The following is a 15,544-nucleotide window of genomic DNA, read 5'->3' as shown; positions in this document are numbered from 1 at the left end:
TCCATAGGAATATAATATAGATCAAAAGTGATTCTAAAATAAATCTCATTTGTGGCATGGCAAAGCAAAATAATTTGAGGAGTATCTAACAAATCCAGGTATTTGAGTCACAACTTGATGATTATAAATGACTGTATAAGAGAGAGCAGATTTCTATAGACAGGGAGTATAGACCAGGAATCATAATGCATGGTCTCCAAACCCAACCATTCTATTTACATATTGTGTAAACATGCGCAGGACGAATAACCACTATGACCTCAATATCCTGAAGTGTAAACAGGGGATAAATTTACTTACCCACCTCTGTTAGAAGGCACTGAGAGTCATACCATATTAGATAATAAACTGAAATCGTTCTTTTACTAAAACATATTAAACCAATAAAAGTTGCTTTCCTGAATTTGATCAGTTTTCATTGGACAGTTAGATATGGATGGATCCATGTACAAATGGTGTTATTTCTGCTTCTGGGATATATAAAGTGTCATTAGCTAATGGCACGATATAAACGTATGTAACCATATACAGAAACAAATATCACACATAGAAACGTGTACGGACATACATAAAGACCAACAACACATTGGATTATTTTTCAACTTTAATAGTATTAATTTACTAAAGATGCAGGGCAGTTTTATTGTGCCTATTTATTTCTGTCAACCAGCTGTCTTTAATATTCTGACTGTCAAGGAAATTTATTTATCTGACTAAAAAGCTGATGCTTTGGAAACTTTAGTCAAGGGTGTCATTGCAATGCTACATGACCATAATAGTTTTTTTTTATTTCTTCCTTCATTTCTTTTTTTTCCCATGCCTTTGATCAAACTAGGTAAAGCACATTGCATAGGGATTGGTGGTTCCATCAAATTACCATATTTCAAGAAGGTACATATTATTGTCTGAATGTTTGTGCCCTTCCAAAATTCATATGTTAAAATCTTAATGCCCAAGGTGGTGGGCTTGGTGGGTGGAAGTTTTGGGAGGTGCTTAAGTCAATAAGGTGGAGCCCTAATGAATGGGATTGGTGCCTTATAAAAGAGGCTCCAGAGAGAACTCTAGCTCTTTCTACCACATGAGGACACAGTGAAAATTCATCAGCTCTAAATCAGGAAGAGGGCCCTCACCAAAACGCAACCATGCTGGTGCCTTGATCTCAGATTTCCCAGCCTCCAGAACTATGAGAAATAAACTTAAGCTGTTTATAAACTACACAATCTGTAGTATTTTGTTATAGAAGCCCAAATGGACTAAGACAGTACATAACAGAAATCAAAGAAGTAAATTTGTCTTCACACTAATAAACAATGTGCAGATATGAAGATAACATTTCCCGGAAATCAAATGTGGATCTCTACAAACTATTAAGAAAGTAAACATTTCAAGTTTTTGCTTCCTTAAAGTGTTTCTAAACCCTGAAAGTAAATGTATATATGATGTAGGGCACCAAAATAATAGTATACACTCTTCAATGTAATTTAATCTAATAATTACAGGAGAGATGTATGCATATAGCAAAAACTGATAAGTACATTTAATGTAGATATAAGTACACACATATATTTGCGTTTTCTTTAGTAAATAAATATTTAAAATTTTTACTAAATAAATCTTTAAAATTTTTTGAGATATGATTTCTGGACACTATATGAATATATTTGTTGTCAAAAGTTAGAAACCATGAAAAATCAAGCAAAAATAGAAAATATTAATTTTTCTCAGTAGTCTAGAACATGGATTGGCAAACTATAGCCCACAGGCTACCAGTAAAGTCTTATTGGAATATATTCATGTATATTTGTTTATGCCTCATTTATGGGTTTTGTCACACCCAGAAGGGCAGAATTGAGTAGTTACAAGAGAGATATTATGTCCCACAAGTATAAAATAATTACTATCTAACCCTTTAAGAGAAACTTTCAGACTTCTGTTCTAGATGAAGTCACACATGTGATTTCAAAGATTGTACACACCCACACAAACAACACATTCACCAATAAGAGCATTTCAAATACAAGATAAAAATATTTCTTTAAAATAAAAAATATCTTCCCCCTTCCGGCCATGCTTAAAAAAAAATAAGAGACTAGAAGGGTGAGATACAGCTGAGAAGGAAAAAGAGCTAGATTTACTTGGCTTGGTGGAACCAAGAGATTATCACAATGGGAAATTTATGTCAAGGAAGAATGAACTCCCTGATAAAATAGAGAATTTTATGTGTGAAAATGAATTTGGTGACTTTCATAGTATTTATGAATGTCTTCTGCTTATATTTTCATAGATTAAATCCAGGAAGAAGAAATCTAACAGAGAAAGAACACAACCATAAATAGTGGCTCAAAAATTCACAGATATAAACTCTCAAAAAAGAAATGTTTCATATATATAGATTCTTTCATTAAAGAAAAAGTATCCAACAGAAAGTGTGACAAAGGCATGAGGATAATCTTGGAATTCCTTCCACCTGGCATTGGACCTAGCATCAAGGGAAGCTACGGAAGGCTTCAGCGCAAAGCTACTGCAGTGAGGCAGAAATGGTTTACTATTTATTCCTAGTGATTCACCTTGATAGCATTTTCTACAGGGAACGTGCTGGGCTAATTGGAGGCACTCAGGATCAACACTGGAACTCAGGTCTTTACATACTGAGAGACTTACTGAAACAACAAGGGTGGATTCCTCAGAAACGACCTTTCCAGTTCCACATCCATAAAGCTAAAGCTGTAGATGTAGAAGAATTTTTGAATAGAGTTGAGAGAATGTCTTTTTTAACTGAACAACTATTAGCACTTACAAATTCATGGAAAAAGAACTTTTATACACACACACGTACATATGCATACATGTATACATGCTCACATATGTATATGAGTATATATGTATACATATACATTCGCATACATATATACATATCCAGATATATCCCTTAAAGCATAGCTTTGTGTTCATATCTATCTATGGACTCCACTGGTTAATTTAATATTTATTTAATTTTTAATTCACTTCAAGCTCTCTACTAAAATTTAAGAACACATTGGTAATTGAAATAGTAATTGTCCCTCCTTTCATGGAGTTTATATTCTACTGAAAGAGAGAAAAATTTAAAAATAATCCTACATACATATACTTTTGCTGTGTTTGTTGTGTTATCACAGAAAAGTAAGGGTCAGGAGAATCGGACTTAAATTAAAACTTTACGGACTTTTTCACAAAGGAAATTATATTTAAAAGTGAGCTCTGAAGAAGGTAGACTCAGACTTAAAGGACTTCCTGGTGGTTTCAAGTAGGTGCCCAGTGGCTGTATGTATATGGCTAGATGTTAATTACCACCTAGGAAGCTAGTGTTGACCAGCTTCTAGCAATAGGAAAATGTGTGGAGGGCTAGAAGCTATGAGAAATAGATAACAAATACTCTGGAGAGCAAAACTATAAGATATTTTTGACAAGCTAAGTAACAAAGTATTAGTATTTAGTAATTAGTAATAAAGTATTTAGAACATGAAAAAGTTTAACAGGGATAAAGGTAATGTTTTGCATATGAGTTCAAAATAAATTTACAGTAGCAAAGATGGGTTTAGAAATCCCATGGGGTATGAAGACAGAGGTTTGGTCAACATCAGTAGTGCCATGTGACTCCAAAGAAAATGAGAAAGGAGAGAAAGGAAGAAAAAGAAAGAGAAAAAGCAAACCACACAAAACTGAATTAATAAGGCAGGCAATAATTATTATTATTATTATCAAGAATCAAGAATCAATGCTAAGCCATTTAGAAAGATTCAGGGCAATTTTGTTGTGTTTTGTTTAAATCTTAGTTCATAAAGTTCTGATTATAATGGAGAATAGAAAGTAATGTGTCCATGAACCTCACTACACCTTGGTTTCCTCACACTATGTAATGAGAATAACAGTATATCTCACATAACAGTTTAAGTACGTTAAGTAAAGTGAGTGAGCTACTGTATATATGTATCTTCAGCACAGTATCTGGCACATGAAAATATCTAACTACATTACAAGTATTTCTGTAACTCTTTACATGTACTAGCTCACTGATTCTCACAAAAATCTATGGAATAGGTATTATGATCATCTACCTTTTATATATGAGAAAGCCAAAGCATAACGAGATTAAGTAGCTTGTCAAATCACACAGCAAGGAAGTAGTATTGCCTAGGTGGACTACGTGGTCTAATTTTAGAGTTTTTATTTCAAATCTCTACTCTTTATTGCCTCTTGTAGTAATCACTCAACATATACCTTTCTATAATAAATATGAATTCTGTAAATTGCAATTTTTATAATAGTCTTTAATATAAATTTAATCATATGTATTATTGTTTTAATGATTTCTCAGAACATATGTCAGCAAGCTGCATATGTAACATAATATGAATTAATTTTCTCTTTGAAAATACTTGTAAGAATTTTGCAAGTCATAGTAGCTTTGCAGTTGAAAGTCTCCTTATGAGTTTTGCAAAGTAAAGAATTAATCCTAATTATCTAGTTGCAATATTTTTAGCAACAAGACAGTATCTTCATCCTCCAGGATTAGTAATTTCAATAACATCACAAAGCCTGATGCTTAACAGATGAATATTCTCTAAATAATTATATTTCCACTCAAAGTATTTCTTTGCATAATTTGGTCTTGGCTCCAAAGTGAACATATGTTTTCAGATAGGTGTTATCACCTAAGATTTTAGTCTTACAGAGTTTTCGGGATAGTCCAGGCAGAACTCACCACAGGGCAAAGTGCAGTGTGGTGATGGAACAGCCCCACAGCCTGAGGAACTGAGGATTTGGAACTGAAGAGATTTAGATGAAACACCATGTGAAACCCATACTCTAGTTCAGTTTTCCTGCTTAGTAATATTAGTGAAACAATTCACTATAGAAGGATTTTTCTTTTAATCAGATATCCATATTCACCTGTAGATACCTTCACATGTGTGGAAGCCAAGTGGCCAAGATAACAGTGATATTAGAATTCCAGATAAACAAGCAGCCCGGTTTCACTCATTACATTTGCCACTGTTTCAAAGAGGGCACTGTATATTTCCATTTTCACTTTGCTAATAGCATGCAGTTGAACCTGTCTAGTAAAGAGGCTTACTCTGGGATTTTGAGACCAAGGTTTATACTCTGTTTATGTCATCTGGCTAAAAGACACAGGCAAGTTAACCTCTCTAAACCTCAGTTATTTCATCTGTAAAATGAGTTAATAATAGCATCCACCCATGTCAATATTATCAGGATTCAACAAGATAATATATGTAAGAACTTGGCCCCCAGTCCTGATTTAAAATGTGTCGAAGTATACCTATAATTAATTTTAGAAATAATGCCTTAAGTTTAATAGAGCCAATCATAATTAGTTATATGTTAATTTAGCATTGCCTATGATTGAAGAGATATTAACAAATCATAATTTTATTTATCTTTCAAAATTAATTGTACCCTCACCGCTAGGAATTCATAAAATACACAAACTTATACATGAACAGAAATGCTTATCGCATCAGCTTAGTATAGTGTGATTTTTTTTTGGTTTCTAAATATTATAAATTGATGCTTGTTTTGAGGAAATGAATTTCTATGAATTTGTGAAGCAAATTTCAGAATGCATTAATTCTAGAAACGTTACTGCTAATTAGGCTGTATTGACATTATCTATTTGTATTCCCTGGTGAGAAAGGAGGATTCTTCAATTTCTGTGTTGTTTGCATCCTTTTTAAGCAGATGAAGAATAAAAAACGAAATGTTACAGACCAAGGGAACAGCAGGGCCAGGTGATTTGGGGTAAAATAAAACACACGAGAGTCAAAGAAGTTGCACTGGAGCATAGAGTTCATGAAAGAGAGGAACAAGAGGTGGGGCTGGACATAAAGGTCAAGTGTAGAAACAGCAATACTGGAAGCCAAATTGAAGTATTTTGATTTTACCTAAGGTCACTAGGAAACCAGTAAGAGGTTTTAAATTAGGACTTGACATAATTAGATCTCCGTTTTGAAATTTTTTTGTGGTTCAGGAATAGATGAGAGGAAAATAATACTATAAGTGAAGAGTAAAAGTGAGCTGGTTTGGGGATGCAGTGGCAAGAATAAGACCATAATTGATTGAAGTGGAGGCTGGTCACTCTCAAGTTTCTGCTCTGGGTAATCCATAGTAATATGTACTGGAATAGGAAACATCTGAAGAGAGGATGGTTTGGGGAAACAAAAATGAGTTCAACTTCAGAGTTAAGATCTCTGTGAGTGATAGACAGGCTTGACAGGTTGAAGAAATAAGCAAAGCCTGAAATATCAGTAGCTTAACCCATAAACATTGTCAACAACTGTCAAGCGTCTGAGATTTTACCCTATTTTCAAACTAACCAGTTAGGAGGTCACAGGTACATACAAGGACAATTATTTCTGTGTCAGAAACAAAGGACATTAGTGCTCACAGCACAGCAGGCACATGAGCTTCAGGTTCACATGGGTTCTCTTTGCCCACAAGGGCACACGTGCATGCTGTGGATGCAATGGGTTCATGTCACAGCTGAGGAACCCTCAGTTTAGGAAAGCGCTCATCTTTCAAAGAAGACCACTAACCCCAACTAACCCTCCCTGCAGAGGCAGTTATTATCTTTACTGTGTTGGTCAGTAAACAAATCTGCCCTCTGCCCATGGGGAGAGACTACTGCCGTCTTCCAAGGCTGTTTGCTATACAAACATCCATGAAAAGACAGAACAGAGCAAAAACTGTCACAAGACATGTGGAACTATCATAGAAAAATTTTCCCCAATAAAAGCTTATTTTTCTTTCACACAAAGTCCCATATTTGTACATCCTCTCTTCAGAGCATCTCTCTTTCGATCAGTGATTAATGTATCCAGTCTACTTCCTTCTTGTTGTTATAACATCTTTAAATAAGAGAGACTAAAGAAAGCTTTTTGATGCCTATACCAAAGAACAATGGAAAATATGAATGATTTGGTTGTTTTATTCATATTCTTTGTTGATTCCTGGTGGGAAGTTATAAGTGGGAGGAAGAAATCATAATGTACCTGCTCACCTTAGAATCAGAAATATCAAAAAAGCGCACAAGGTAAAAAGTCTAAATTGTGACACTTTTCTAGGCATAGAGCACTGGAGAAAAGGTGGGAATCCCCTTCGACAATGCCAACATTCTCTGGAGAATATCCCAAAGTGACAGGGAATCTATCCTGAGGTGGGAGACCATGAAGTTCCCAGAACAACGAATAGTTTTTGTCATGGCCTACTGACGTAGAGCTCAAAGTGAGGTTGTGCGAGCTTAATGTCTTTAGACCCTGTCCCTTCGCTACTTATCCCAAATTGGTTGTATATCGACTGCAGGAAAGGAGACCTATTTGTTTTCCTAACTTTGTTGCAGGAGTAATGAAAGAGCAATGACTCACTGGCCCTTAGAGCTGATGGAAAGAAGCATGAGCTTGACCATGTGTATTGAAGCCACCACTGAGTGGAGCAGACGAACCAAAGATTTAGATACAGTTTACTAACTGCTGTTGAGAGGACCTCGACCAAGTAGGACCCACACTCAATCCGGGGACTCTTGTGGAGCATGGATTGTCAGTGCCATCATGAGTCTAGGATCTGGAGTCACAGTACTTCAAATTGTTTCCTTCATTACCTCACAGGTCTATCTCACAGGATGTGATATAATCACATCCACTCAATTAAGCAGGATGAACAGAGTTAGAGTCTTTTAAATCTACTTTAAGTGCTTAAATTGCTGATGTACACAAGCCTAGCGTAAATAGTTACAGATGAGTTTTTAAATAATATTGTTCGTAATAAGTTGCCCAAAGTAACACAAAAACAAAAAGAATATTCTTAATCCAACCAGTCTCAGTCCATAAACCAACTTACATGCCTTTAAATATTTTCTCGCCTTATCTTATACTAAGAATATCATAGCAGTAAAACTGCTGTCAATAGGGAGGATTAACTTCAAACGGCATTCAGACACATAAAAATTGACACTTGAATCCAATTTCCCTTCCTTAATCAATATTATTTATTTATGTTTGGTATCCTAATTACTTCAAAATAATCTGAGGAAGACTTTTAAATTACTCATTAGATAAACTTGAATATTAAAACATAAAATTATAAATATCAATATGCAGACAAAAAAAATTATGTGGTACATTGCTTGAGATGAGTTAACTACTCTAATAAGAACACTGATTATAATTTTAAGATTTTTCAAAAATGAAGCAAATATGAAATACATGTTGTGTATATACTTAATACATTTGAAATACAGAGAAATATACATTCTATATACTCTAATTTAAAAAAACGCCAACTCCTCAAATTCTAGGAATGTCACAAGCATTTATTTTCTTAAGCTCAAAACTTAATATCAATTTTTTTAATAAAATGTTTATTTTATAATAGTTTTAGATTTATAGAAATCATTGCAAAGATAGTAGAGACTTCATATATACCCCACACCTAGATTCTCAATTACTGTATCTTACATTATTATGATACATTTATCACCATTAATGAACCAATACGGATATATGATTATTGTATTAATCAGGATTCTCCAGAGAAAATAGAGATTTATTGTCAGGAATTGACTCACGCAATCATGGAGGCTAAGAAGTCCCGAGATCTGCAGTCGGCAAGCTGGAGACCCAGGAGAGCAGACTGTAGGTTCACTCCGAGTCTGAAGCCCTGAGAATCAGGAGAGCCAATGGGATAAATCGCACTCCCAAAGCCAGCAGGCCAGACCTAAGAAGAGCAGAGTGTCAGTCTGAGCCCAAAGGATGGAAAAGACCAGTGTCCTAGCCCAAACAGGAGAAGATCGGTCTTACTCAGCCTCTCCGTTCTATTCAGGTTTTCGACTCATTGTATGAGGCCCTCCACATTAAGGAGAGAAAGCTGCTTTACTCAGTGTACAAAGTCCAGACATCAATCAGATTTCCTTAGTTTTCACCTAATGTTCTTTCTGTGATCCAGGATCCCACCCAGAACACCACATTACATTTAATCTTCTTATCTCCTCTTGGCTGTGACAGTTTCATAGACTTTCCATGTTTTTGATGATCTTGGCAGTTTTGAGGGATTCTGGTCAGGTATTTTGTAGACTGTCACTTGATTTGAATTTGCCTAATACTTTTCTTATGATTATTCTGGAGTTATAGCTTGGGGAAGGGAAGCCACAGAGCCTTCTTATCACATCATATCAAGTAAACATTCTATCAACATGGCTTATAAGGCTGATGTTAACCTTGATCACCTGGCTAAGGCAGTGTTTGCCATATTTCTTCAGGATTAAGTTACTTCTTCCTCCCTCCTTTGTATAGGTACTACTAGAAAGTAAGTCACAATGCACTGCCCAGGCTTAAAAGTATCTACATAAATTATTTGGAATTCTTCTGCAAGGTAGACTTTTCTATTCTTCTGTTCTTCTCATTTACTTAATCACTTACTTCAATACGGACTCATAAATATTTATTTTATAGTCTAGACTATAATCAAATACTACTTTATTTCGTTGCTCAAATTGGTCCATCTTTGGCCATTGGGGGCTCTTTCAGTTGGCTCTTGTGTCATTATGACATACTCCCATCATTGTGGTGGTGGTGTTTTCTAAGCGCTTCCTTACTTCCTCTCACGAAGGTGCTCCAGGCTCATTGTATATATCTCCTGCCCCAGTCAGTCCTAGAATGAGCCATTTCTCAAAGAGCCTGGTTCCTTCTACTGGAGAATAGTATTAGAAACCAATATCTGGGAGTTGGTGTACTCGCTGCTGAGGTGTTGCTGCTTCCAGGCCCTCTTAGCCAAAAGCCAAGGAATTACACGGACAAATAGTAACCCATGTATATACACACATTTATAACTATTTCTATATATAACCATCTGTATCCATCTTATGTTAAACACGAGTTCATACTGGTATCTCCAATTCTAATCCATTATCACAGAGATTATTCTAATTTCCTTCCCTTGCTTCTTTGTAAACTCCCACTCCAACAAGGAGAAACCTGGCTCCCCCCATCTGTCATCCACATACCTAATTGCTCAGTTCTAGGAGAGACAGAGATATATATACTAGTGTATTATATATAAACATATATATATATATATATAGTAACATCATAAATAACCCATACGTCTGTGGAAAATAACTTTATCCACTAAAGTACAGAGTTTATGTACCATTCTTATGCCCTTAGTCTTACTGGTTCCACTCATTTCCAAAATTACTAGGTCCACATTATTTTATCCCAGTCCTTCATTGCAGTTGTGTCATATATTTGTAATATAATTTCCTTTCCTACATTCTCCACTCTATCCTGGAAATCCTAGCCTTCCAAACTATTTTTTAAATTTGCCTACATAATAGATCACTTTTTGCTGTTGTTGTTGTTGTTTTTTGGTGAGGAAGATTGGCCCTGAGCTAACACCTGTGCCAATCTTTCCTCTATTCCGTATGTGGGTCACTGCCACAGCATGGCTTGATGAGTGGGGTAGGTCTGAGCCCAGGATCTGAACCTGAGAACCTGGGCCACCAAAGCGGAGTGTGCCAACCATGTGTCACTATGCCACTGGGCCAGACCCTGGATCACTTTTTTGTTGTGAATTTCTACGGATTTTGACAAATATACAGTGTCTAATATTCACCACTACAGTATCATACAGAATATTTCCACCATCCTAAAAAAGTCCCTATACTTCATCTAGTCAATCCTCTCCACCACCATGAACCTTTGGCAACCACTGATCTGTTTACCTTCCCTATAGTTTCCCTTTTTCCAGAATGCCATATAATTGGAATCAGACAGTACACAGCATTTTCATAGTGTCTTCTTTCATTTAGCAACATGCATTCAGGATTCATTTATGTTAATATGGTATATATTTCTCATCTCTTTACTCTTAACATATCAAAGTCCTTATACTTAAAATGTATATCTTATAGACAACACACAGTTGGGTCTTGGTTTTTTAATTTTTATTGACTGTAAATATCTGTTTTTTAATTTGTATATTTAGACCATTCACATTTAACATGCATATTGATATAGCTGGATTAATATCAACTATGTTTGCAACTATTTTGTAGTTGGTCTTTGCTTCTTATTTTCTCTCTTTTCCTGTCACAGATTTTAATTGAGCATTTTATATTATTGCATTTTATATATTCTCTTATTGTATCAATTCCATAGCTTAAAAAAAACTTTAGTGATTTCTCTAGAGTTTAAAATATATATTAACTAATCTAAATCCACCTTCAAATAACACTTCCAACGTAGGGCAGGGACTTCATAAACAGATTTCTCAATTACTCCCTCCCATCACTTATGACATGGCAGTTGCTCATTTCACTTATGCATATGCTATATCCAATAAATTGATGCTACTGTTACTCTAAACAAAGTTATCTTTAGACCAACCAGGAAGGAAAAATAAAAGATTTTATTTTACCTTCATTTACTTCTTCTCCAACACACTTTCTTTTCTATATAGATGCAGATTTCTGACTATATTATATTCTGCCCGAAAACTTTAAGAATTCTTGCAGGTCATGTCTGCTGACAAAGAATTCATTCAGATTTCGTTTGGCACAGTATTTATTCTCTTCCTCCTTTTAAGTATAGTTTGACAGGATATAGGATTCCAGATTGACCTTTTTCTCTTTTAATACTTTCAGATTTCACTCCACTATCTTTTTGCTTACACAGTTTATGATGATAAATTCACTGTAATTCTTATCCTTGCTCCTTCATGGGTCAAATGTTTTGTTCTCCTGGATTCTTTCAAGATTTTCTCTTTTTCTTTGGTTTTGCGTTTTATAATATGTCCACGTGTTTCTGTTTGTTTGGCGTTTCTGTTTTGGTGGTTGTTATTAAGATTCACTTTACTTTTCACTTTAGAGTCGCCCACGGGCTGGGTTTCGGTCCAGCGGGTGGAGGGTGGGCCCAGCCAGAGCCCTCTGGTGGCGCTGCGCCCTCGGGTGTGTAAGAAGGGGTAAACTGAGGACTTGCCAGAGCAGAGGCCGCTGTGAGGTTCAGAGGGGGCAGAGAGACAGGCAGACACGTGCCGATTGCCGTTCCAAGACAAAGCCCCCTCTCGGGGGACCAAGAAAGCCATGCGGAGGGGCCCTCCTCAGTGAGCGGCAACGGCAGCCCCGAGGCGGCAGGAGGGCCCTCTGGGCTCTGGCTCTCCGGGCTCCCAGCTGCCTCGTCGGCGGAGCAGCGCCGCCCGCCAGGCCCGGCGGAAGGCCAGACGCCTGGAGCCAGCCGGGCCCGCAGGCCTAGAGGGCGCCGCCGGGCGGGGCGGTGGGACGGGACGAACCGCACAGGCGTCTGTCCTCCAGGGCCCCTAGTGCAGACGCAGAGCTGCCGCTGCGGAGCAGAGGGCTGTGTCTGGAGACCGCGGCGCCTCCACCGAGCTCCAAACTCGCCCCAACCCACAGGCGCCGCTTCCTGCGGCCAGATGTCGCGAGATCTGGGACTTCCGGCTCGCCTGGCCCGAGCCCTTCGGAAGAGAGAAAGTGGGCAACCCTGATGGTCAGGGACTCCCGGGGCTCCTTATTGCAGGCTGCAGCAGGGCCACGTGGAGTCTGGCGCTCACACCCTCTCAGGGTTTGAGGAAGGATTTTCGTGACGGGGTCATAAAGCTCTATGTTGAAAACTATGTTTTCCATATGTTGAAAAATAGCTTAAATGACATTCTATATAGCATCTCCATGAGTTATTTTCTTCATAGAAAGGAAAGCAGAACTATGTCTGAGTACTCATTTTCGATAATATTCCTAAGGATATTTTCTTTGCTGGAACATGTCTATAACTGCTCTTGTCTTTGACAAATGCAGGCCCAGTTCAGGGACACTTTACATCTAGTGTGAAAACAGGTGCTAATGCCTTCACAATGGCTCATCAACCGTCTGGAACCCCCAAAGATTTCTTTCTCTGGATACTTCATTGAATAAAGTTTATTAAACCTGGTAAACTTGCCTGTCTCTAGAGTGCTTTTATAAGGTGCTTGAAAAATTCTTTGATTGCATTTTTAAACTGATTTGAAGAATAAAGAAAAACAAGCTAGTAAGAAATGAAAATCAATCAAACTACTTTGAGGGCAAGTTGGAAATAGGAGCCGCATATAATGAGAACAAAACTTGAGCCCTATTGACCAAAAGGATTAAAAGCACAATTGCAGGTCAGGAAATAATTATTTTGTGATTGCCACGGTTTAAGGGTTTTTTAATGATTACTAATTTAATCAAAGACATAAGAATCAACAAATCAAAATCAAACAACTTGCAATATATAAAGTTTTCATAATCCATTAGTGAAAAATTTACACACACATAAACACACACACATTTAATGGTTTAGAAATTATAACCGGTTCAGACTATAAAGAAAAAAATGTCTTCTCTGGTTAGAGAGTATTCTTAATTCTTTGGGGTCCATTTAGAAATATGATCAAATGTGCAAAAAAGAAATGCCAGTAAAATTTATTTGACTGAATTTTATCTTCAGCATGAAGCAGATGTTTAAGTTGCATATTTTCTGCCTTTTTTTTTCTGTGCCAAATGTGTGAGAATGGCTCTTGAGGGAAATCCATTTCCAAAGTGCATTTATTAGGGCTTTACTCAAGTGCAAGGAAAGAAGAGGAAGTGACAAATCAATTTTAATATAATATGCGTTTGAAAGGAATTTTTTCCACCTTGAATAACTATGGGACTAATTTACCAATGCTCTGCCTATTATTGTGCATAGAAAACTCCTGATTGCATATTAAAATAAAACAACAATATTTTTAGGAGCACAACATTCGAAGGCCTAATTTTGGATTGAGAAGCTTATGGATGTCTATGCACAAAGGCAAAATCTGATATGTATGGAGAGAGAGGAATGGACAGAGAAAGAACATACTCACTCATCACTGTGGTTAGGCAAAAAAACTGCTTCAAATACTCTATCTTCAACAAAAACTAGCTAAATTGTATTTGGAAACTGATTTAATCCTATCAACTTTTTCTCCACATATGTAAAATGAGATTATTAATGCTTAGCTTGTACAGTTGAAGTGATGAGTAAATGAAATAAGTGCAGAGCCTTGGCATCTATCTAAAAATAGACCCTCAGTAAATACCATTCCTCCCCTTAATCCTTTCCGTAACTTAAAAATTTAATGACAAGATTTTGTCTACTTCAACTGCTCACCAATATGACCATATCCCATTATCAAACAAAATATCTCTACCTGTATGATTCTCAAAGGCTGTAACTTCCCTCCCTGAACACAAGACTGTCCTTTCTCTCTGTCTTTTATTACCATTAAAATTGTTCTTTGGTTCTTGGTTTTTTAATCATACTTTGCAAACAGGACTAAGCATCAATTAGTGTCAGGCACTGGGCAGGCATTGACAGAAATAAAAGAACTCAGTGCATGAATTAGATGAGCTCACAGTTCATTTAAACATAAGCAAATTAAATATCTTAGAAGGAGACTATAATATAAAAATGTGGGCAATTATATTTTATCTTCCCATTTTTATACCCACAGATACACGTAGAAATATACACGCAAAGCCCACCGATTTCCTAGCAGCTCAAATCTTTCATGTCCTGCCTTCCAAAGCACCTCTCCTTCGGTCCCATTGAAGCATATCACTTCCTGACCTCTCCTCATTTTTCTAGTCAGGTGATTCACCTCGGATTATTCGACTCCTTGTGGCCTTTCACTTTAATGACACTGACTAGAAACGTCAGTTCCCTGGTTCTTCTGAATGAGCCTTGTAGTTCAAGATGGTAATCTTTATACCATATTTCGGATGGGTTGAATTTACTTCCCAGGCGTTATATGCCCATTTTTAAAGATAAGTATTTATTTAACATTTACTAGAAGCAGAATTTATTACAGATACAGGGAATACAAAGATAACAACATAGATTGTTTTACTAGTAACCTTGGACTGACTTAACCTGTCAAAAATTAACTTTTCTTAATTTTAAAATGGGACTAATCATACTTACTTGCTTGGCTTCCATGAAGATTAAAGCAGGGAATGGATGTAAAACATCTGGAATATACACAAATTTGATATTTTTGTTTCTGTTATTTTTAATACTAATTTAGGTATTTCAATTATAGAGGCAGCACAATCATCCTGATATGTATACTAAAAAGAAAACACAATAAGGCTATATTTACCCTCTATTTTAAGTGTTTACTGTCTACCTGCTCATCTACTTTTATCCTATCTCTCAATAAACCATTACAGATATGACCACATATGGTCGAATTATCTAACATTTTAACACTATTGTACATTTTCCAGAAGAACAATTTCTAGGAAGAGAATGTAAAGGTGCCGGAATACTAATGTTCTAGGGGGCTGGCATTTCTCCCAGAAGTGTTACAAATAAACACCTGAACACTTTCTCCTTCAGAACCAGAAGGTTTAAATAGAATTCTATTTAGGTTTTTGAATTGTGACATATGTTAATCCCAATGAGAGTCTCTGCGTGAAAGGAATGTTAGCAGA

The 15,544-nt window shown here is 36.5% G+C and overlaps 1 long non-coding RNA gene across 5 annotated transcripts in view; it reads left to right on the top strand.

Moving 5' to 3' along the window:
* LOC138918809 (uncharacterized) overlaps window positions 1-5,521 on the top strand; it is a 93,705-nt gene extending 88,184 nt beyond the window's left edge. For all 5 annotated transcript variants that reach the window (XR_011428579.1, XR_011428581.1, XR_011428583.1 and 2 more), the window contains one exon: window positions 2,285-5,521. This is a non-coding gene — a long non-coding RNA (uncharacterized lncRNA). The remainder of the gene's footprint in view (window positions 1-2,284) is intronic.
* The last annotated feature ends 10,023 nt before the right edge of the window (window positions 5,522-15,544 follow it).

Source organism: Equus caballus, chromosome 18 (assembly GCF_041296265.1).
Source record: "Equus caballus isolate H_3958 breed thoroughbred chromosome 18, TB-T2T, whole genome shotgun sequence".
NCBI classification, from domain to species: domain Eukaryota; kingdom Metazoa; phylum Chordata; class Mammalia; order Perissodactyla; family Equidae; genus Equus; species Equus caballus.
Note: the sequence above shows the minus strand (reverse complement) of the source record. Positions and strands in the feature narration are given on the sequence as shown.